This window comes from Pelodiscus sinensis, chromosome 7 (assembly GCF_052426305.1).
Source record: "Pelodiscus sinensis isolate ZL-2025 chromosome 7, ASM5242630v1, whole genome shotgun sequence".
NCBI lineage: Eukaryota > Metazoa > Chordata > Testudines > Trionychidae > Pelodiscus > Pelodiscus sinensis.
Window position 1 is genome coordinate 46,948,863 of NC_143058.1, and position 25,317 is coordinate 46,974,179.

Consider the following 25,317-nt stretch of genomic DNA (forward strand, 5'->3'; position numbering starts at 1 on the left):
TGGCAGCCTTCAGGAAGCCAGGAACTGGGCTAGGAGCACTGTCCCTCCCCCTGCAGCCAAGTGCCCCAGCTGGCCGGCTTCTTGCCGGAGTGCCACACTAGCTTACTTTCACCTCTGCCAGATTACGTCTACACTGCAGATCTATTTCAGGATATCCTGTTATTTCAAAATATAAAGGGCTCGCTATTCCTACGTGCCTGTAAACCTCATTCCACGAGGAGTAAGGGATGTTTCAGAATAGCAATTTATTTCCAATAAGACAGAGCCAAATTTTGAAATAAAGCTATTTCAAGATTGACTCAAAATGAGCTATGCAATTTGTGTAGCTCAAATTGCATAGCTTAAGTCAAGCTAGGAATGCAGTGCAGACAAAGCCCTAGAGACAACGCATCATGAAATACAACCAGTTCATGTGGCTCTAAAGTGAAAAACCCCTGTACTGTAAAAGGGAGAATTTGTCATGACATATGATCAGCAGGGATAGACCTACCACAGAAAACCATATACAGTACAGAAACATGCACCATAGATACTGTAGGCTTCCTCAGCATATTGACATATGTGAGAGAACAGCACCACTGCCGAGTTAAATGCCTCATAAAATAAGTGTTTGCAAATTTTCAGCATTTTTGCCCGACAAAGTAACAATCAGGTTAATTAACAATTAAATCACTTACTATAATATTTATTCAGTTTTACATTGGCTGCTAGGGACAACTGAGCCCATCCTGATAAGACAGCACATTCCTCCCTCAGCCCATTCTTTATCTCCATGTATTACTGTAAGTTGTCTTCTCAGTGATCATTTGATGAGGAATGATGTTTTTCTGAGCCCTTTTTAAGAAAGACAAAAATAAATTGGCCCTACACTGCTGATTTCCATCAAGCAATTTATCTAAAGGTTATAATGTGGTCATACATAAAAGTTATGGCAGCTCCACTGCTGCTTAAACTATGTAGCAATTATCTTAAGTTTATTTGTGTATTGGTTTCAATATGATAGCGATGCCAATCACGATGCTACATTTAAAGGTGTCTCAGCATTTCCATTATTAGACCCTGTTTCAGGGGATTATATCTTGGTCAAAAAATTAATTCTGGATTGTGATGTATCTGGTTGTAACCTCAAATGAGAATATATGTTTTTAATAGAATTTGACATTAAATTGATGTGGGATATTAAAGTTACATAAAAGCACAAAAATGAAATAGAAAAAAGTTTTCTGGCTAGTTATTTCATTATTAAAAATTATCAAACCATTTTGCACTTTAAAATTATGTGGTTTTTTTTTAAATGTAGACCTGTGCATTAAAGTAGCTTTCTTTTTCTATTATTCGGGGGTGGGGGAAAAGAACACATTACAATGGATGAGGCTTTGGGATACAAAATGCAGTTTTCATGCATACCATGCTATTAACTTTTTTTACAGCTATTCCCATGTTTTCCAGTTTACTAATTGACATTGAATGATAACAACTATAAATAGTATTGTACATTAGAAAATGGGAGTGCAGGGACAGCAATTATACAACCTCAATATGTTTTCAGTGCTAATGTGTAGCTGAATATTTCAGCTAAAATAAGTAACTGTGCATTAATATTGGCTCCAATCCTGCAATAAGATCCACTCACACATAACCTATGTTATGCAGCACCCAGTTAATGCAAGTAGAGTGCAGCACTGTGGTGTATGATTCCACTACCTTTACTCACATCTTGCTCACCTTAACCTGGGCTTATGCCTTTTTAAATCGGTAGGGCTACGTCTACACTGCCCAGTCTTGCTCAAGAACATATGCAAATGAGGCATGGCGATATTCATCACCGCACCTCATTTGCATATGTTCTTGCGCAAGACAACTGGGCAGTGTAGACGTAGCCTAGGAGTACTTGCCAAGTAAATATTAACTCAATATAAGGGTATTAGAATCAGGCCATTAGCCAATAGGTCATATTGTCTCCCTTGAAATAATTCACACATCTAACAAACTGTACAGTAAATGTACTCATTAAAATCACAGAGATCTGTGTTTAAATTTGTGATCATCCCAGAATCTTGTGGCAATACACATTATCATGAGCAGAGCTCAGTTTCAAGTGGACATGACATGCTTTCATGGTGACGGTTATCTCAGTAGCACCATTCATGTTTATTACTTTGTGGGGAGGGGGCTATTGTGAAAGGGGTTTAAAGCAGGGGCCTGAGTATTGGAATTCTGGGTATTTTATCAGTTCTGCCAGTTCTTGGCAAACCATTTATATTCCAGAAAAACCTGAAAAACAATGAACAGTCTTGCAGCACCTTAGGGACTAATAAAACATTTAGAATAGATGGTATCATGACCTTTCATGGGCACAACCCATGAGAGTCTACTCCCAGCCCTTATAGGGCACCTCAAAAGTGAAGGAGGAGTAGGTAAGACCTGGCTCTTTCACACCAGCTGGCAGTTAGCCAGCCACACGAGGGGAAGTATCCTGAACCCCTTCAAGGGGTATAGCAGTAGCCACACCTCCAGCATGACAAGAGAGCCTCTTCTGGGCTAAACAGGTACAATCTAACCATGAACTTCTCTGTGCCTCACTGTATCCATCTCTTAAATGGAGTAAATACTTGTCTAGTCTGATGTTCTGAGAATATAATTAATATGTGTAATACACTTACAGAATCAGAGATGCAAATGAAAAATGCCATTGTCACCACTGAACCTGCAATCTACCATATTACATGTAATATGACCACAAATGTACATATTGAAGTGGGTGACATAGCTCCTTTTAAAAATGCCTATTGTATTTTTAAAATATTTACATGTACACCTGGTAAATATTGTAGAGTTAGTTTGGTCTCTAAACTAAAACACTAAAACACATTTTATGGTCTTCATGAAAATGTCAAGCTTTCTTCCTCTTCATTTTAAATTACCAGAAGAAAAAGAAATTACACAGACAACTATTATCCAATTAAATAGCCCGATGGATGCTTTTAACACAGCCATTACTTTTGTTGTTGTTTGGGAATCATAGGAAAGAAATAGCAGCTCTACAATTTCAAAGTGGTTTAAAGCTGTGGGAGGCATTAGCGATATTTCAGCTCTTCATCATACTTCTGTGGCTCTGGCTTTCACAGCACACACACACTAAACAAGAGTAAGCAAAGACCGGATGGTACCTTATTCACACAATAAAATTGTGTGCAAGGAGCTCTTCCAAGGGGCATTCCTTCATGCTGCTTTAAAAATCCAGTCAAGTTTTCTTATAATGCAGGTATGTGAGCATGGAGGTGATCGAGACAATTTATTGAGCAATAATGTGAACGTATAAAGAGACCAAATAGTAGGACTAGCCTGGTCAGTGGCTTGGCTGGTACGGTTAAGGAACCTGAGGTTGAGCATGACCTCAGACTTAAAGAGGTGCTGGAAGCCTTCTGAAAATGATGCTCTCATACATTATGAGAATTCTTTTTGACATTCTGCTCGGAGTTTCATACAGAGTGTGTTCACTAGACTGGAGGGCTGACAATACAAGAAAAGGAAAATGTAATGCCTAGAATGAAGTGAGGGTGGAAAATGCTATGAACCTGAGATGCTCTACTTCTCTTCTTGGGATGGCGTGTAGCCTCACAAAGTTAGCTTGTGGGGTATTTTTTATTGTAATGGGAGAAAAAAATCCCTTCTTTCTTTTCCTAGGGTTTAATGCTCCTTCCACTTGTTATGCCAGTATTAAAAATAAGCAAAATGAAAGTCAGTTTTATGATCTGCTTCTCAGCTAAGAAGCTACATTGACATAATGTAAAACAGTGGTTCACATCCAGGTGTACTTATCCCCTGGAGGGTACACAAAGATCTTACGGGGGTGCTCAGATCCTCTAGATTAGTGTTTCTCAACCTGAGGGGGGTCATGAAATGGGTTCGGGGGGGGGGGGGTTGCAAGTGTACAGCTGGCAGTAAGAGGTAGCAAGGAGGGCAGATGTCCAGGGCCACACGCCATAGGGGGCCTCATGAAGTTAAGTTACCAACTTCAGCCCTGAGCAGTAGTGCTCAGGTTTCAGACAAGACTCACAGGAAAAACAGGCTCAAATATCACACTAAAATGTACATACAATATTTATATTCCAATGAACTTACATTATAATTCCACGGTAAAAATAAGCAGGTAAGCATTTTTTCAGTACTAGCATTCTGTGACACTTTTGTGTTTTTATGTCAGACTTTGCAAATTGTTTTTAAGTGCAGTAAAACTTGGGATGCACACAACAAACCAGGCTCTAGTAGTCTACAAAGGTAGAAAACTACTGACATAAAAGATGTCATTAGAGATGATTTGAACCAAAATCCATGATCCTCTAGTTTAGGGGACTCATGTCTGAATTGGAACTGTGTGACTCAGACACAGCACTTGTTTTGAGGCAAAGAAGCTAAAACTGGTAAGATTCAAAGGCTCAGGGACGGCAGGTATAATAGATGGGGGAAGGCATTGCCTTCACAAACCACCAGCCTGGCCCCACCCAGGCTCCTCCCCCAGAATGCTTGCTGTAGGTATACTGGGGGGTGAAGTGTTGCTTCCAAACACCCGCCTTCTCCATGCTCCATGGCCAGAGAGACAGGAGCCGCATGCCATGCATCTCCCCATCATGCTCCATGTACGGGATGGGGCTTGGCTTCTGTGCGGGCATGGCTTGAGCAGAAGGGATGGGGCTGAGAGCAGGACTGGGTGGCTTGCCTTTCCCAGCTCTACCTTCACCCACCACCCATGAAAAGGTTGATGCACCCATCCATGACATGCAGTATTTTCCTGTGAACTGTCAGAATCTTAAAGTAACTATAATATCATGGCCTAGTCCTATACTAGAATTATAGTGATCTGTTCTGATGTTGATGTAAGACAGGTTCTCCAATGAAAGAATAAAGAACAAAGTCTATCTATGTATCTTTTCCTGATACCTCAATCCATCTTGGTGAAGATTATTATTTAGGCATCTAAATTAACACAGCATTGAAGTTACTAGGCACAGTTCACACTTCTCAGACTATTCTGCAGACTCATTTGCATTGGGTTCATATTTGGAAGGCTGTTTGGAAATATAAGGTCAAAATATCCGCTAGTGTAAATTGGTGACGCTCTATTGACTTCAACATGCTCTTAACAGTTTAATCTAAGCTTTAATTCTACCACACAGTTTTTCAGCAATGGGTAGACTGCAGAAAATCTATGAATCTAGAATACATTGGATTCTGATTATGCTTTGGAATCTAGATAAAATGCCAAGGCTTATGTCTTACTTATGTTGAAATAACTGGTAGAATCTTATTTGACTTCAGCGTGAACAGAATCAGGCTCTTAAAGCACACTGCCTCTGCTTTGAAAAACCAAGAATTTTGATACATAGTTTTTCATTATGAAAGTTACTTTCTTCATTGCAGTTGCATCCAGATGAGTGTCTGGCTCCAGGCCTTCATTTGTGACTCTTTGACCTAGGCATATAGTACTAACAACACTATGAGTTTGACATCTGCAGGCTGTAACTTGCACCTGAGAATCACACAGCTGCAGATAACATTTTATGAAATTATCTCAGTGACTATCTGGTAGGAAGGGCTCTATTGAAGGCTCCAAGACTTCTGGGCAACAAACTTCAAGGAACTTTTGAAAGCTAAGTGATCCGGCAATAAATGGTTAAGTTGCACTTTAATCTCAGGACATAAAGAAATGCTTTCAAAATGGTAGCTAAGTAGTATGGAAAATTACCCACACACAGAAAAATGTAAAGCTAGTCTTTTCAGGATTGTATTTTTTGTTCCAGCTTAATGGACTGTACCTGGTATATATTAAATTGCTACTAAGAAGTGCTATTGTAGTTAAGGAGAGGTGTATTGATTGTTTATAAGCACACATTTTTGAGGAATATATAGATTAGCCATTTAATTTCACGTCAGGCTGAAGCTTGATATACAAGTGCTATACCTGAATGAAAACCTCTCTCCCACCATCTCAAATGTAATATAAACCTGTTTAGATGTTTTCTTATTAGAGAAGAAAGTGAATAAAAATGGAATTTATTTGGGGATAGTTTAAATACTTTAGAAAAATAAATGAACAATTGCAGGCCATTTTCCCTTCATGTGGAGAAAGAGAAGGGCTCAAATCAATTTGATGAGTTACAGACAAGTTCACTCAGCTCAAAAAACTACTTTTTATTAAGCATATACAGCAGCTAATTTTCATAACCCTTTCAAACTGTCCCTAATGCATTTCAGTTATATTGGTCTCAGTTCCCCCTGTGTAGCTACATGTTTAGCTCTTGCTAACTTGACTGGGATTAGTACATGAATATCGAAAGAACGAATTTGGCCCAAGGTGAACACAATGCAGAATTTCAAAGAAGAAAATGTAGCTTTGCAATTTAAGGTTTACACAAGGAACTCTGTGGTGTTACACAGGAACAAAACATGTAAGGAGAATGCATTCTATGGGCAGGATGAATATGGCTAAAAATACCATCCTAATGTTGAAAATGTATGACATACAAAAGATTGGTTCCATCTCAGTCTGAACGACCGATGGACCTGAAAAATGTCAGCGAAGAGGTGTCTATGTTAGTAGCTGTAGAAGGAAAATGACTTAAAAAACCCTCCAATGCTGTGTTTTTCTAATTTGATTTTTTTATATCAGGTGAAAAGTGTTACATATGTATTATTATGTTGCTGCAAAAAACCCAAAGGAAATTAAAATTAGAAAAAACATTTAAATAAAGGCTTGACTCAAATACACAAAAGCATTAGTAACTTCTACCTCTTCCTACGTAACCTGTCTCCTGTACTAATGTACTGCACATCTGAATAAATTGTGGATGAAATTAGCATCCTTGACTTAGAATACCCATACTCTGATTAGTTAATTTAGATCAACTTTACATTCTTATTTACATGCTTTTCATATGTTAAATAGACCAACTGCAGTAGATTTTGAGCTAAACTGCTAAACTGAGTTTGAGCTAAACTGCTAAACAGTAGCCAAACTAAATTAAAATGTTATGAGAACTGGTCACATATATTTTACATTTATCTCAATTACCTATTACCATCAGAAAAAAAAGAGTCAACAACCATTTAGAATTTTTAAAACAGTTAATTTCAGTTATTTTAAAGATAATTTAAAATCTCTACCTTACATGTGATGTAAAGTATTAACACGGAATGAGTGAAATCCTGGCCCTACTGTATTTTGCCATTGATTTCAGTAGAGCCAAGATTTCACTTATCTGTTTCTGTAATACAGTGTTTTGAAGGATTTAAAGCCACTGGTTAATTCAGAAAGATGTAGGCAGTGCTTTTTTTGTTTAAAATAAAAAGGTGCCAGTACTCCAGGGGAAAAGTTGTTGAGCTCTGACTGGAGGTGTTGTTACTGCGTTTGGAGGTGCCGGTGCCAGTACTGCGTACCGGGCAGTACCATCACAAAAAAAAGCACTGGATGTAGGTATGTGTAATCAGAGATGGGACAGTGTTGGGTAGTGGATTGTTTAAAAATCTTTAAGTATCTAAAGAAACCTAGAAAAATAAGGTACACACACCTCTTAGATTCTGATAATAGAATTTGATCCATTAGTGCCTCTTGCGAGAATTGTCCTCTCCCCTGATTATGCTTGTCTTCCTCACCTCTTGTGTCATGCCTGCAATTCAGATTGTAAACTCTCTCAGGCAGGAGCCAAGTCTCAGGTGAAGTGCTTTGCACACTTTGACACTCTATAAAACAAATATATAATGATTCATGCATTGAAACAACCAGGATTGAAATGACAATCTTAAATAGGAGTTGCAGCATTCAGGATTGCCACATGGTTATTTGTGTTTTTAGTAATTCATTTAAACTTACAATTCCTGTTTTAAGATTTAATTTGCATATCTTTGGTACTTTTCCAATATTGCATTCCATGAAGCCAATTCGAAAAATCCTTTGCACCCGCAAAATTACATGTTCACAATACCCAGCATAAATACATATAGACTATTTGTTTTTCCTGTTACATTCCAGCTCGGCTTTCCCCTTGATATTTTTTTACCTACTGCCTCTTCCTGTACACCCCCCCCCCATCATTTTTTCCTTCTCCATCTCCCTCCCTTTTCTCCTATTTATTTTAGTTCTGGAAACCAACACTCTGGTCATCTGACGAAGTGGGCTGTGCCCATGAAAGCTCATGATACCATCTAAATGTTTTGTTAGTCTTTAAAGTCCTACCAGATTATTTGTTGTTTTTTAAGGTTAAAGAAAGTGTTTTTCAAATAATGTAAGCCCTGATCCAGTAATGTATTTATTCAGGTCAGCAGTCCCACTGAAGTAAATACGATTAGTTGCATGATTGAGTTTTAATTGCATGCATTTTTAGGCAAAATTAAGGCCTTAAAAAGAATGCAAAGCAAAATAATTGCAAATACTTTATCAGTTGATATAATGAGACATTTGAAAATATTTATTAAAAAAGAACAATTATGTTTACATCTTCATATCAAAGTTCAAAGCAGTTTTTTCAGGGTGCTTCAGAAATCAGAGCAATAAGGCAATTGTTCCAACATTTTAAAGACTGGGTTGATTCTTCCAGTAATGCAAATTTTAACACCTCTTCATTTCATTTAAAAATTCTTTCAAAGTGATATACATGTAGACATTCTTCACATATGTCTCAGTGACTTCTTAGTCAGATATTATTTTCAAAGTCTTGACTATCCTATTTTCCTGCTGCACTACACATATTTTTTGGTCTTAAAGATACATTTTGTAAAAGAAATTTTAAAATGTCCCTACGTAGTATATAAAATAATTCTTTGGATTTCGTATTTAAAATATGCATTTTTATGCAGAAGATATTTGGCATCTTAAATTAAGAGACTATATGATGTAGTAATTTTCTTAACTTCCCTTACAAATGCAAAATATTCTATACAGAGTGCTGCTAATTAGTTGTCAATATTACATTAATATTGCTTATTTCAAAAATCAAATGTTAGATCAAGAGTGAAGACTATTGCTACAAGTCAAATACATTGTCTGCATAAAAAGACATTTTCCTTGTCTGCTAATATAACTTTCAAACACACAATAATATTCTCATATCTCTAACGCCAAAAGGGTCAAAAATTAGGATTTTTAAACTATTACTATATCCTTCAAACATAGCGGGGAATGTATATTTTATGCTTGAAGGTTCTATGTATACACATGATTCTAGTCACTATCAATGTCTACATTATTTTGGAAACTAGCAAATGTATAACATTCGGTGTAAAGCAAGCACTATTGTAAAGCTGTACCTACAGCTTACTTATTCATTAGTTCTTGTTTTCTATGGCTCACAATAATAGCATATAACTATGTTTTACTTCAAACGCCTCTGTTGCTAAAAAACCCCTAATTGCTTACATAAATGCTCATCTCACTCTTAAAACAACTTTATGTGGAGTTTTCTTGATAAAAGCAATGGCCTTGATTACTTGTATCTGTGTATAACTTTTTTTTCCTTACAAATATTTCCACTGCCTATTCCACAAACAGGTAGCGCTGCACTTCTAGTAGACTTTTACAGCATGCATTCAGCACGTGTTCGGCAGAGACAAAACAGGCTTTTACATTGAGTAACTTAGTATCTTGCTCTGCTTGGCCTTGAACATCAGCCCTGTCACCTGAAAATCAACTATCCTTTTCAGCTGGAAAAAAAAAGGAAACTTTTAAAAATGTCCGTGAATCCGTTATAACTCCCCTCCCCCCCCCACACACACACACTCGCTTTTGGGAAGCTTTGCCAGCACCCTAGGGAGTGAGTGTGAATGGAATATGTTGGCTTCCTCCTGGCAAAATTCAGGTAACTCCTACTGGAGCCAAAACAAGTAAGGAAATGCTGAGAGTGCGATGACAGGACACGCTGGCATTGCCTGCTCATTTACTTCCTGTTTGCTTCAAGCCGGGTGAGCAGAGCAATGCACCAGACAGTGTCCAGCAGATTGCTGTCGCCCTTCTTCGGGGCCGCTGGGCAGTTGCAGGCTGGATTCAGCGCCCCGCAGACTTTTCCCCCGTTCTCAGGAGCCCCGCAGACCTTCTCCACGTGGCCCAGGCAAGGGCTGTGGGTGCCGCTGCACAGGGGGAAGGCTCCTTTTCGGCCGACAAGGGGCCAGACTGAGGCTGTTGGCTACTGGAAGGCCTGGGGCAGCGTAGGCCCCCAGCCGCAGCGGGCTGGGCTCACAGCGCTTTAGACCCGCAGCGCAGCACCCCCTATTCCTTGCAACCCGCAGCTCCGCCCAGCCCCGGGGCCTTAAGCCAGGCAAGGGCCGGGCTAACCCCGCTACTGCAGCCCCCGAGCGGCCGCTCCCTTGGCGAGGCGAGGAGTTTGTGGCTCCCACTGCACCGCCCGCAGCTGGTGGGAGAGGGGCCGTAGTAGGTGGATTTCCCTGAACTGCGGGACTATTTCCGAGAGCCTCCGGTCCGAACCCGCCAGCTCTTACAAACACCAGCCGAGCTCCCGCCCTGCACCTACCCCTGCCGCCCGGCAAGGCGATGCTTCGAGGGCACCAAATGCAAGCAAAAGAGTCAACTTACTTGGTTCCACAGAGTGGCCCGGGGCAATGCTAGGAAAGCAAGGGGACAGCACAGCGCCTGAGGCTGAAACGGGGCCCGGGGCATCTCTTTCTTCTCTGGGCGGCAGGACTGAAAGTTGCAGGAGAAAGGCATGGCCATTGCAGCCAAAGGAGCCAGCTCTTCTCTCCCTTCCCCCTGAGAAAGTCTGTGTCAGCTCCACCCTACAGCATTGTTTTTCACTCCATTTTTGATTTGTAAGAAAACGCCAAAAATGTAAATAAAATTTCTACGGGGGTGTGTATGTGGGGGGGAGGGAGGCTTCCTACTGAGCGTTAGGGTTATTTCTCTTAGGTCCCTTTCCCTCCCTAGGTGCGGTATAAAGATTCCTAGTCCCATAGCGCTCCCTAGTGGACCCCAACCGCACACTTGACTCACTTCCCACCTCCCTCCCCCTATTAAAGCTTGCAATGTATTTTTCTTCCAAAGTATCGACAACCTACAGGACACAAATGACCTTAGAACGCCCCTGTCCATAATCTGCATATTCATTCATCTCTACCTTCCCTCCAATAAAAAGAAAGGATCTCCATAAACTAAATTCCCAGGACCCAGTTCCAATGAAATTTTTTCCTGGATCCTCTTTTAAACCCTCTTCTCTTTGCTTCTCTGTCTAGTACATGCTAATTTAATTTTACTATGGACGATATTTTCAGCATTTGCTGAGGACAGTAAATTTTGTAGTTTATGTTATTTCACTTTTTATGACTTTTTAACACTTAATAAAATTTTATTAGAGCACTTTTGTGTTTACAAGGCCACAAAACTCTTGGCAGGTTGTCAGAAGTCCTTTTTATTATGATCCTACTGATATACTGCATGTAATGAAATAATCATGTCCAGAAATGTATCAAAGGCCAGAGGGATTATCCAATTTAATAGCTCTACAGATGCGCCGCAAAGGATATGGACATGCAACGCGTCGACAGGCGAAAAAGCTTTGTGGAAGGAGGAGGCAGACTGGTTAATTCCTTTACCATTTCAAGCTAGTTCTGTTGCTATCCTAAAGGCTAGATGCTTGGTCATGTGACTCCTGACTGTTTCAATAAAAATGAAATTTATTCTGTTGCAATATGCTATTTTCTTTTTATTCTTCTTAGTTGGCTTTTAATGCAGAAGTGCTCGCAAGCTTCAGTAAAAACATTTATTGGAAAATACACTTTTATAGCACCATTTGGCAGCTAACAGTGACTTTTGATCTGCTCCTGCAGCAAGAGGAGAGAGACGATAGTGGTGAGAGCAAATATAGACAAGGTGTATTGCAATATTCTTGAAGCAATTGCTTTTTGTTTTTGAAAGGGTACAGTTACTGGAGAACTCTGGTGGTGTGCATGTCTGAGTTCTAGAATGGGATATTTTTTCTGCAGTGCTTTCTGTTCTAAAGTCTGAGATACAGCAGCTGTTTTTAAGGTCATTTCCTTTTATTTTAAATAATTGTTCATTTAACATATGCCGTTAAACTCATTCTTGCGTCAGAAGGAGGCGATTATACTTCCTGACCCTGAAAGCAAGGTGGGTGGCTTTGTTTTATAATTAAATTTGCTGTGTTCAGTTTCATATTTTTCTTTCTCTTCTGTTTCCTAAAGAGCATGCCAAAAAAAAAAAGGATAAAAGAGACCGATGATACAAGACACACTTCTTTAAATGCTAGTGTTGTCTTGCTAACAAACATAGTTCTAAAGTTTCAGCTTCAGAGACACATCAGCAAGGTACAGTCGATCATTTTAAAAAGAATTATTTTATTAATTGTGGTTTAAAATAGTCCCTTGCAAGTCTAGAACTAAAATATATTTTCATATTCAAATATACCTGCTTGGTTTGCCTCTAACATACACACTTGTGTGATGTTGCAAGGGTGCCCATGATTCTGCTAAAAGGGATGTTCTGAAAGAAAAATGTACTTTTTAATTTGGTTTTAACGCACATTGTAAGAATTTACATGAACTTACTCTGCAAAAGAACATAAAGAGTGGGAAATTAATCAAATGGTTTATCTTTCAAATTATCACAATCTTAAGAACAAAGGACTTTCCTTCTCCAGTAACAGTGGAACACATTCTGATACCCTTGTCCATACTGAGTGGCACCTAGCTCCTGGGGCAATGCTTTTGAAATCAAAGGTGCTAGGGGTGGGTGTGGGGAATGTTATGGTATTACTCAGTGTTAGGTGATGCATCAGACTCTAGCCCAGTGTAAGTAAAGCAAAGCAAATCTTTTAATTTAGATTTGCTTGAAGACAAAAGTTCAGTTATCCCAGAACAATATCAACAACTGTAAATCATTTGTTTATGGACTCCAAGGTCAAATTACACTTTTTAAACCTTTAGTAACCATTGATTTGGAAATCTGCAGGAGGAAATGATGTACAAAAAGGCATGATGGACTTGAAATTATTAACCCTGCAAGAGAAGTTTTTAATTATTCCTTTAAAGAGACAAAGAGCGCAAGAGAAACTCGAGTGTAAATATGAAAACTATCTACAAATTATTTAGTCAATGAAGCATCTGATTTAACATTCCACAGCATCTTGGATTTTCTTCAAAAGCCCCAAAGAAGATGGAGAAAGAGATTGAGGACTGAGCCCCACTACCATGGAGAGTGAAGAAATGGAGGATGAGCAAGACAATGACTGGAATGGTGGCTCAGGTGAGGTGTAAAATGGGAGAGCAGAATTTTGAAGTGCTGGTTTCATTACAATAGCTGGAAAGGAGTAGCTTCTGCAGAAAAACTTCTGACCCTTGAACCGCCACAAATACCATTCTAATGAATGGCATTGCATCACCACCATTGGTGTAAGGTCATTTCAACAACGTATTCTGCACTTGGTTGGAACACCCAGTGATGTCAGAGGGAGTGCGCAGTACTTAGTGAATGGAGAGTGAGGTGACATCTGCAGTGTAGGTCTGAGACATAGATACATTCATATTAATAACCTTAATGGGCCAATTCCCAATGAAGATGTGGAAAGGTTTACCATTCACTTGCCATTGTGAGTGACAATTGTTAATATGCATTACTCTAACATTATTATGGGGTCATAATATCAATGGACATTATTCAGGACTATGCTATGGACTGATGTAATGGACTAAATAATAATTGAGTGTGTGTACACCCATTTTTTACACACACTTCTCCAGAACAGCTTCTTTTTAAAAACAACTGCAAAAACAATAAACAAAGAAAATCAATCCATAAACCTCTGATTAAAGAAGATAACATGGTTTACAAGAATTGCTTGGGATTTTGCCACGGAACTCCTATTGGTTAAAATGTGAATTGTTTGATTAAGTCACAATTGGCTCTTTGAAAATGCAAGGTGTGGAAATGATGATAAACCCACATCCCCAAGTACATAGAAATGCTGGAAACAGACACAATAGGGCAAAAATTCATGCTGATGATGTGCACTAAAAATGTTATAACAAGACAGTGAAAGTTCTAGCTGTGCAATTTAATGCCCATATGCCAATGAACATGGTGCTAGCTGCATTCCAATTGCTAAAAGAGCCCTTAACAGGATGTATCGTATAAAAAAGGCTTTCCCGAGAGGAAAGTGAGATAAGCAAAACTGCGTGGAAAACTAGCTATCGACTAAACAACAAAGCATCTATTCAACTTAATACTCGCCTAGTTCCTTGGGTTTTCTTCTATGACCCTAGTTTAGAGCAGAGGGTGGAGGCAAACCCCTGGCTCATCTAATGAGTTTGAAGACTCAGCTCTCCCTCTGAGGTAGTTGATAGCACTTAGGCTATGGGTTTGCCTGCTGAAGGCAGAAAGGAAAGAGCATTGTGACTCTCAAGAGAGGTGCTAGGAATTTATTTATTTATGTATTTATTTAGATTTATATATTAATTAAGCACATGATAATCAATTATAATTCAATATAGGTTGAGTTGGATATTTCTGTATGTACTTAAGACAGTGGTCATTCTCATATCAGTTTCCTTATTTATTATTTCAAGCATGGTCCCATTTTTCTTTCATATATTTGTACCATACACAGCCCATTACTAGTATTCAACAAAAAAGGTAATGTTTATTGATAGTCTGTTTCTTGCTGCCTTGCGGAGGCTATGTTATTTATGGTAACAGTAGTAGAAGATAAAGGGAGGAACAGAGTCTAATAAGACCACCTTCGAAGCACACTATTTGGTACTATTAGAGGGGTCCAGAGAGGCAACCCTTTGCCCTAGGAAATGAAAATAATTACAGCAAAATAAGGGTAATTGGAGAACTTTATTATACCTTAAATTGAAATGTTCTACCAAATTACATTGTTCAGACAACTGATCAGGTAGGAATTTCAGAACACCATAATACTTTATTCCCACTCCTCCTCCACCCCACCCCCCCACATACATACTGGCCCCCATGATCACAGGGTCCTGTGTGAAAACTCAGTGCACATGACTAATAAGTACAGATGAAGGGCAATATCAGAACTGCAGGGAAGTCCTTTCGGAGAACAAAAGAAAAGTATCAGTGCAGAATCTCGCTGTATTAGTAAGGCAAAATGTGCATTAGTTGAAGAAAAAGATCACAAAGGGACAATGCTATTTAAGGTAATTAACATGGTCCCTATTACCATAATATGTGAGCACCTCACAATCTTTAACACACAAGCCCTGTGAGACGGGTAAGTCCCATTATCCTCATTTTCAGAGGGAGCACCGAGTGTCAGATTCCATTGAAACCAATGGCAGTTAGGCACCAAAGGACTTTTCAAAATCCCACTAGGAGTCTATCTGCTTCTTTTGACACCTAAATATCTTTAATAATCTAACCCAGAGAGAGTGACTTTTCCAATTGCACAGTGTAGTTGTTGCCACAAGACCTGGGGATTACAGTGGATGAGAAGCTGGATGTGAGTCAACAGTGTGCCCTTGTAGTCAGGAAGGCTAACAGCATATTAGGTTGCATTAGGAGGAGCATTGCCAGCAGATCTAGAGAAGTGATTATTCCCCTTTATTCGGCACTGGTGAGGCCACATCTGGAGTATTGTGTCCATTTCTGGGGTCCCCATTACAGAAAGAATGTGGACGTACTGCAGAAAGTCCAGCAGAGGGTAACCAAATTGATTGGGGCTGGAGCAGAGAGGCTGAGGGATTTGGGCTTATTTAGTCTACAGAAGAGAAGAATGAGGGGTGATTTGATAGCAGCCTTCAACTACCTGAAAGGGGGTTCTAAAGAAGATGAAGAGAGGCTGTTCTCAGGAGTCACAGATGATAGAACGAGAAGCAATTGTCTCAAGTTGTAGTGGTAAAGGTCTAGGTTGGATATTAGGAAAAACTATTTTACTAGGAGGGATGATGAAGTACTGGAATGGGTTACCTAGGGAAGTAGTGGAGTCTCCATCCCTAGAAGTTTTTAAGTCCCAGCTTGACAAAGCCCTAGCTGGGATGCTTCAGTTGGGGTTGGTCCTTTTTTGAGCAGGGGGTTGGACTCAATGACCTCCTGAGGTCTCTTCCAACCCCATGATTCTATAAGTAAATGGTATATTAGGAAAATTAAGGTCCCAGGCTAGCCCCTTAACCACTAGACCTTTTTTTCACTGCATGGGGTGCCATCTTCTATAATTAACTTTTATTCCATGGTTGCCACTTCAGCAATTTTATCGCTAGATTTAGCAACTTCTTGGTTTCCATAGTAAGGAAATAAATATCAAAATGACCAATGACAAATGGTAACAGCTTTCACTGCTCTAGCAGCGTTCACTGCTAATTACAGTCATATTCTGAGAAAGATGTTGCCAATTTGCATAGTAACAAAATCATTCACAAGCAGCTTAATAGTGTTAATCAAATCCATTCTATGCTCTTCTTACTATATTATGTTGCACACCAAGTAAATGTCACTACATCTCACTTGGCAATGTCCTTCAGAGTTTCTCTGGCTGAGAGGTGGTAAATGAGAGGAAGGGTTTGACTAGCGCTTCTGGTGGCAGAGTAAATGCTTAGCATGCAACAGGGATTCAGCTTTGATTCTTTGGTGGCAGGGAGAAGATGAAAAGCCAGTTCTAAGGGGGAGGGAGAACTGTATGAGGGGATGATACAATTTCCTATAGGGGAAAAAGTTATGATCTTCTACTTAGTAAAAACCATTAGTGACCAGTGCAAAGAGGGGGAAATTGGTGTAAGGAATTGAAGGTCACTATTTTCACGACACCAAATTGGCCTGGCTTTTGCTGTGGTTCTTTTTTCTATTTATTTTCTCGCCTTTTTTTTCTTTTGCCTCTTCCTTCATATTTATAAATATTAATTCCCCCTCTCCTTTATGTAAAGAAATTATTCCCAGTCTCAGGCATCCCCTGAATGAAATTCATGCAAAAGCAAAGTTTCCTGTGCATCTCATTCCTCTTGATGTTTGCTACCAGGCTAGCTGTCATTGGAGGTGTTTAAAAGTGAGCAGATCCCTGTTCCATCCCCTTCACCAAATCGTCTTCTTTCTCAAACAAATAATCCCCAGGCAGATGAAATGGCTGCAAGTAACAGCCACTGATGGTGAAATATGCAGCTGGTAAACACAAATCAACACAGAGTAGCTGCCAAGCTTCCATACAGAATCATAGAAATGTAGACCTAAAAGAACCCCAAGAGGTCATCATCTCCATCTCACACGCTGATTCAGGACAAAGTATGCCTACACTAGCTCTGACAGCTCTTTGTCTAACCTGTGCTTAAACAACATCCCTTGGAAGCCTAATCCATTATTTAATTATCCTTATTGTTATGCCATTTTCCCTAATCTTGCTGCAGATAATAAGATTATATTTCTTGTCATATTTCCACCAAATAGGGAGAACAATTGATCACCCTCCTCTTTATTCCAGCCTTTAACATATTCAAAAATTGTTATCAGGTCTCTCATCAGTCTTCTTATCTTCAATTTAAATAAACCCATATTTAACCTTTCCTCTTAGGTCTAAACCTTGTATAATTTTAGTTGATTTTTCTCTGGGCTCTCTCCAGGTTGGCCACATCTTTCCTAAAGTGTGGCATCCAAAACCCAAGCACAAATGGATATAAAGTGACCATCAAGAAAATTAGGCTCAAAATTAGATGAAGAGTTTCTAACCATCAGAGAAAAGTTCTAGAACAGCTTTTCGAGAGGAGCAGCAGGAGGAAAAACCTAACTAGCTTCAAGTCTGAGCATGATAATTTTATGGAGGGGATGGTATGATGGGCCTTCCTACAGTGTATGGAATCCAAAATCCCCAATGACTGGAGATTGGACATTGAACTCTGAGTTGCTACAGAGAATACTTTCCAGGTATCTGCCGGGGATTGGGGTGTCTTGCCCACATGATCAGGGTAATAGATCAATATATTTGGGGTCAAGAAGGAATTTTCCCCCAGGCAGAATGGCAGAGACTTGGGAGAGGGGGCAGAGTTTCATCTTCCTTTGTAGCAGAGGAGACATGGGTCACTTGCAGATTTAAATTAGTGTAAATGGTGACATCTCTGTACCTTGATGTCTTTACATTATGATTTAAGGACTTCAGTAATTCAGTCAGAGGTCATGGGTCTCTTTCAGGAGTGACTGAGTGTGGTTCTATGGCCTGAAATATGCAGAAGTCCAGACTGACTGATCACAATGGTCCCCTGTGACCTTAAAGTCCGTAAGCCTACTCTGGCTGAGGTCTTGCCAATGCCAAGCAGAGCAGAACAATGTCTTCCTGGGTCTGACATATAGAATTCCTGTTAATAAACCCCATAATGTTATTAGCCTTTTTTGCAACAGCATCACGTTGGCTCAGATTCAATTTGTGATTCACTATAGCAAATTGGATACAAAGTTGTTTCCTCCACAAATCTAGTATTATGACTACAGTACCATGATTTCTAAACTTAGTTCTTTAGTGCAATATCTGGACAGCCCATCTTCCCCATGTAGCTGTTTATTGACAAAGGTAGTCTTTGGTCTTTTTATGAGGAATGTGAGGCAACTTTACCTCTTGTTCTGTGAATGCACTTTTCTTATACAGCTTGCTTGAAGCGGGAGGAAGTGGTGGGAAGGAGGGAGGAGAAGGGGAGAAGCACAATGTTGCACACTGGAATTGTCCACAACATGCAGACCACACTACCTGTCAACATAGACTGTGTCTCAGTTATATACCATTGGGTGGGGCTTAAGCAAAAGACACATTTGGTGTCTCTTGCAGCTTTTCTTACCTCTTGATCTACTAGGTGCACTGCTTTTCTGATGCATGCCACTCACTTGAGTAGACTTTCAGGCTCACTATATATATGAGATTTCAGTACAAAGAACATACGAATGTCCAAACTGGGTCAGCTCAAAGGTCCATCTAGCCTAGAATTCTGTCTTCTGACAGTGGCCAATGCCAGGCGCTCAAGAGGAAATGAACAGAACAGGTAACCTTCAAGTGATCCATTCCCCAGATGCCCATTGCCAGCTTCTGGCAAACAGATTAGGGACACTGTTCTTGGCTATCCTGGCTAACAGCCATTGATGGACCCATCTTCCATGAATTTATCTAGTTCTTTTTTGAATCCTGTTATAGTCTTGGCCTTCTCAACATCCTCTGGCAAAGAGTTTCATAGGTTGGCTGTATGTTGTATGAACAAATACTTCCTTTTGTTTGTTTTAAACCTACTGCCTATTAATTTTATTTGGTGACCCCTAGTTCTTATGTTATGAGGAGTAAGTAACATTTCTTATTTACTTTTTCTACACCTATCATAAATGTATAGACTTCCATTATATCCTTCTCATTTGTACTCAATTTTCCAAACTGAAAAATCACACATTTATTAATTTCTCCTAATTTGGAAGCTGTTCCATACCCTAACCATTTTTGTTGCCCTTTTCTGAACTTTTCTAATTCCAGTATATTTTGGGAGGGATGGGAAAAGCACATCTGCATACAGTATTCAAGATGTGGGTGTACCATGGATTTAAATAGGGGCATTATAATCTATCCCTTTCTTAATGATTCCCAATCTAAAAAGGCCAGTAATGATTGCTATAATAGTGTCAGTATGATGTTACACTGGCAAGAGATATTATTTAAAATTCTGTAATGTCAACAAAAAAGGTGTCAGAAAGAAATTCTCCCGTGTACAATATTAATAAATAAATAAATACATACATAAATATATAAATGTAATACATTTTTAAAACTAGTAAGTAAATATAAATGTGACACATTAAAAGGAAGTTTTTAGGATTATGGTGACAAACAGAAGGCCCAGTGTAAATATCAAGTTGATGAAGGAATAATAGGTAGTGAGGCACAAAACCAAGAATAACTTCATAGTTTAGTTTGGTTCATGGAATCTTCTGGATGCTTACTTAAAGCTTTGCTAAACTGTTATCTAGAATTTGATGCTGGCCATTGATTGCAGTCCTCACTAGGCTCCACTTCTCCCCCTCAGTGGGATTCCCCTCAGGCCTCTACCTTTGAGAAGAAGGCTCAAATCCTTGCTTTCCAGCTATTCTCTCCTTCCCTCTCCTTTCATATCAAGCCTCCTGGCAGCTCCTTTTCTTGTTGAAGGAAACTTGAGGTCTGTACTTTTCAGCTTCTTTTGGAGAGGCTTAGCTTGCAGTTCTCTCCCCACCAACCACCCACTCTCTCAGCAGTTTAGGCCCATGCTCTCATGTCCCCTTTCTTAGGTTGAAGCTGTGTTAGTTTTTCTACTCTTCTCCACTGCTCCTTAATATAAGTTCTTCATGCGATGGAGCTAAGCGTCCATGTTGTGCATGTTGGTCCAGAGCAGAGGTTCTGAGAGTGACTGCGCTAGAATCCCAAAAGACAAAGAGCAGGGTTTGTTAGTGGGTTGCAGGGTGGCTGTGAGAAGTGGAGGCCAAACTTGAGGTCAAGAAGAATAAGGACAGAGAGCAGAGGCTATTTTGGGTTCTCTTTCATGGGTAGAGTCCTTAACCATGCATTTTCAACTCATTGAAAAAAGTTTGCTTCAAAGAGTGAGCAAAGAATTGGACTGGTTATTAGATTAGCCATATCAGTTCTCTGAATAATACCTTGGGCAATTTTTTCAACAGGACAAGCTGTTGTTCTGTTGTTCTGATGTGGGTGACATCTTTTTTTTGTCACAGTGACATTGCTCCAAACAGAGAGATGTTTCAAGACACTACATCTTTCAAGTTTGATAGTTGGAATAGGGACCCTTTCAAAATTGCAGTTTTCCTATCACTGATGCCATCTTTGTATTACAGAGTCCCTTAGCTTCCTTCTAATTATATGCTGCATAGACTGGCTTTTTTAACACAGTGAATATTTGAGGTAAAGTGAAGCAGTGTATTTCCTTACTGAAATATAAGGATCCCAGATCCTTTGGAGTTAATGTCTGTAACTCAGATGTATACTACAAAAAATAAGAGGGTTCAAAGTAGAGAAATGTTTTATAAATGAGATAATTAAAAAAAGACAATAGCAATATCTCACCAAGATTGTCTTTAAAATAGATGAAAATAAAAATCCAATTAAAAGATCTTGTGAAGACAAATTAGCTTATTTTTAGTTTTTTTTATAACTCCTTTCACGATCCCCTATTTCAAACTAGGATTGTTCAAATTTTCGTACAGATATTGTCTACATCTAAAATAGTGATATGTTCAAAGAATGTCAGTTTGATAACATACTCTTGTAAAAATGTCACAGAAGATATTTATGGACTGATCCAATGTTCATGGGGAAAAAAATCAGGTGTGTTTTCATTGACTTTAATGGGCTTTGAATTAAGAACATAAGAATGGCCATGCTGGATCAGATCAGTGGTCCATCAACCAGTATCCTGTCTTCTGAAAGTGGCCAGAACCAGTTGCTTCAGGGGGAATGAACAGAATATGGCAATTTTGAGTGATTCATCTCCTATTGTCCAACGTCAGCTTCTGACAGTTGGAGGACATGGGATGGTTGCATCCCTGACCATTTTGGCTAATAGCTAGGGCCCTCCCTAATTTACAGCCATGAAAAACGCATCTCAGTATGTGAAATCTGGTTTCCATCATGAAATCTTGCTATTATAGGGGAACGTGGTATTGCCACCTTTACTTCTATACTGCCATCAGAACTGGGTCGCTGGAGAACAGTGGCTGCTGGTTGGTAGCTGAGCTCAGGAGGCAGAGCTGCTGCCAGCATCCATCAGAAGCACGGGTGTTATGCTATGGTATTGCCACTCTTCTGCATCACCACTGACAGAAGTGGAAAAGTAAGGGTGGCAGTACACTATAATGACACCTTCATTTCTGAGTTGCTGCAGGCAGCAGAGCTACCTTCAGAGCTGGACTTGTGGACAGCAGCCACTGCTCTCCAACTACCCATCTCTAAAGGTAAAGCAGAAGTAAGGGTGACTATACCATAACTGCCCCCTAATAGTCCTGAGACCCCCATTTTGGCTCATGAGTCTCAATTTGAGAAATGATGACTTAAAGGCTTTACAAGTGTATATTTTAAATACATATTTACTATTTGTAACACTGTGAAATTTAAGATTTAAATATCTGTAACTGTGAAATTTAATATTTTTAAATTGCTTTCTTCATGATATTTACCAAAATGGACTCTGAATTTAGTAGGGCTTTACTATTAGCCACTGAAAAAGCTATCTTCCATGCCGGGCTGGCCCGAGCCATTTTGGTGCCCTGGGCCCCGGGTGGGTGGCGTGCCCTGGGTGCACGGCGCATGCACAAGCCTGCCCCCTTGGGGCACGCGGGCCCGTCTCCGGGCACACGGCACATGTGTGAGCCTGCTCCCAGGGCACGCGGGCAGGTGCATGGCGCATGCGCTGCCCAGCCACCGCCGCTGACGTGCCTGGGCGGGCCGCACCTGGCCATTCAGGGCCCCGCGGTTGCGGGGGGAAGGGCACTGCAGGGGTTAATGCGGCTCCTGCCCCGTGTGGCCACTGCAGCTCACCGGGAACTGGGCGCACAGCGCCTGATGGCAGCTGTAAGGGGTACCACGCACCCCTTACAGCTGCCATCAGGCGCCCCCCATCGGTTGGCTCCCTGAGCAGCTGCCCAGCTCGCCTGCCCCTTAGTCCGGCCCTGCTTCCATGCATTTATCTAACTCCTTTTTTTTACCCAGTTATACCTTTGGACATCACAACATCCTATGGCAATAAGTTCAAAACAAATAGTTTAACTATTTTGTGAAGAAGTACTCCTGTATGTTTGTTTTAAACCTGCTACCTATTTGGGGCCCACAAAGAATAATCCACCGAGATATTTTGAGAAAGAATACGAAGACAGACGAGTTCTGCTGCTCTGCCCTCTCACAAACTGTGGTCTGATTGCAACTTTTCATGATTCTCTGGGTATTAATGTGTGTCTAGGCACAAACTGATTTTCATAGATTCATAGAATACTAGAACTGGAAGGGACCTTGAGAGGTCATCAAGTCCAGACCCTGCCCTCACAGCAGGATCCAGCGCCATCTAGATCATCCATGATAGATGTTATCTAACCTGCTCTAATATATCTCCAACAATGGGGATTCCACAAATTCCCTAGGCAATGTATTGTGAGTGTATTTTATATAGAAAACATAGGTGCTGAGTAAAGAAAAGCAAATCTCTAGCCAACTGCCTGAACTCCTATTGGAAGTGCACTTTCATATCAAATCTATACCCACGGCATGTCAGATTTCCTAATGATCAAATTAGATTTCAGCTAGATGAAGGGTTTGCTTTTATCTTTAGGATGTAAACGCACTATTAAATACTTCCAGTAGATAATACTTAATTGGTAAAGGAACCTAAATGCAATATAGAGATTGATGCAAATATTCCAGAACTTAGTAAGTTAACCAAAGCGTAGAGTCCATCTAAACACTTACCCTTAGGACTTCCCTCTGTGATGAACTTTTGGCAGTGGATATATAAACATGCTTTATGTGTTGGGTCCTTTTTCACTAATACACTGTGGTTTGGCACAGTAAAAAGTAAGTGGAGCAAGGGCAGTGGGGTCAGCTGCTTCCTGACTTCTAAAATCTTTATCAGTTCTAGCAGGTCCTCCGTTTGTGTCAGTGATTTGTGGTATTGTTGTTTATCTGAATATCAGTCACTCTGGACGCACTGTTTAGATCCAAGGGTCTCAAGACCATTTGCAATCTCTGCTGGGCTTGTTGTGCCAGACAAGGCAGACATCTGGTTGTCAGTTATAATTGCATCCTACACCAGAAGTTGTTTTTAAATACTCTTGATTCCCTTTGAACGCAGCACAGTGATGCACAACAGTTTCCAGCCATTAATGCAAGAGGCAGCATCAATACATGGCTCTAGCCTCGTTTGAAAGATTTATGAGATATGGTGGGGAGGGAGGTCCTTTTACAAAAGGGTGAAAGGGGGACTGGTTTAGTCTGTATGGGTTTTAATGATACATCAGTTTTGTTTCCAGCCTGTACAACTTATTCTTTGAACACTGATAGAAATAGTGCATCAGAAAATTATTTTGTGGTGTTGCCATGTTTACTGTTTCCTGTTATCTTTCCCAGGAAGTATTTTAACAGAAATTAGGGCTACACATAAAAACCAGAAACCACTGGATGAAAGGATTTACTATAATGCTTCCTTCTCCGTCTAACATGTTGGACTGTGATTTAAACCCGACAGGCTCTCGACAGGATATGACACCAATTAAAAACAAGAAACCTAATTTTTTAACAAAATAATCACATAATCCCCTTTCTATTATCTGGCTAAAGGGTTATTGACACCACATTTATTTCTTGCCCAGAATCCTTGATTTATTAGGCTGGCAAACTATTCTTGTTTCAGTTATATGATCCAATGAAAATTAGTGTATGTCAAGGCACAAGACTGCCTTCAGTATTGTAAAGGGAACTTATTTTCCCCTGATAATTGCCCCATTAGGTCAAGAAATCACAGAAATACAATTTGATCTTAGGTGTGTTTGAATTCACTGTTTAATACCAAATAAATTAACCGTACAAAGAAAAAAAAACCCAGCTCTACAGGGAAAAATTAATAAAAATTAAGCTTAAGGGTTTTTCCTTAGCTTTGAATTGAAGTGGCAGACAACACCTAAATTTAACTGGAAAGTATTATTAGGTCAGAGACCAAAATGATAAAAAACACTGCTTCTCTTAGTTCCTCTGAGATGGTTTGAGCCCAGTGTTATGAGCTATGTTTTCTTTTGAAGGAAAAAATGTCAAAAAGGTAAGGAAGTGGCTGGAATAACCTAAGTGATATTAGGTATTTCTGGTATTTCCTTTTTTGACACCTGGTTTAAGACTAACTAATGGCCCCAAGGAACAGTAGCAGTGGTTTCAGTTCAGCCCCTGGTGGACTGTGTTACATATTACATATAGGCACGAGCAATGTGTTTCATTCACATACATTGTCAACAGCTCTCTCTTCAATGGGAGAAATTACATTCTCTCTCTCTCTTTCTCTCTCTCTCTCTCAGCCTGCAATTTTCTTAATCACTAAAATTCTCTTTCCACGTGTATAATTGGCTAACCCTCCATTATCTCCCCAAATGGATGTCCAGTAAACAGACCCCTGAAAAAAGGAGACTAGCTACACTCCAAATATTGCCAAAAATATTGTGTGTTATTTGCAAGGATGAGTCTAATTTCTTCTTGGACTTGGATATAATTATTTCTACATTCTGAATTTATATTTTAAAATACTTTCCTTACCTCAGCACCCTCACAAGGTCACATATAGTGCTGGAGGTTTGTATACTTTCAAAAT

General features: G+C 39.8%; 2 long non-coding RNA genes across 2 annotated transcripts in view; one reads left to right on the forward strand and one right to left on the reverse strand.

Annotated features, from left to right (window-relative positions):
* LOC142830197 (uncharacterized) overlaps positions 1–11,659 on the reverse strand; it is a 38,876-nt gene extending 27,217 nt beyond the window's left edge. The window contains exons 1-2 of the long non-coding RNA XR_012905230.2: positions 10,583–11,659; positions 7,569–7,740 (exon numbers count right to left, since the gene is read on the reverse strand). This is a non-coding gene — a long non-coding RNA (uncharacterized LOC142830197). The remainder of the gene's footprint in view (positions 1–7,568; positions 7,741–10,582) is intronic.
* Positions 11,660–11,719: 60 nt separating this feature from the next.
* Positions 11,720–25,317, forward strand: part of LOC106731725 (uncharacterized) — a 75,705-nt gene continuing 62,107 nt past the window's right edge. Inside the window, exons 1-2 of the long non-coding RNA XR_003088616.3 lie at positions 11,720–12,130; positions 13,142–13,264. This is a non-coding gene — a long non-coding RNA (uncharacterized LOC106731725). The remainder of the gene's footprint in view (positions 12,131–13,141; positions 13,265–25,317) is intronic.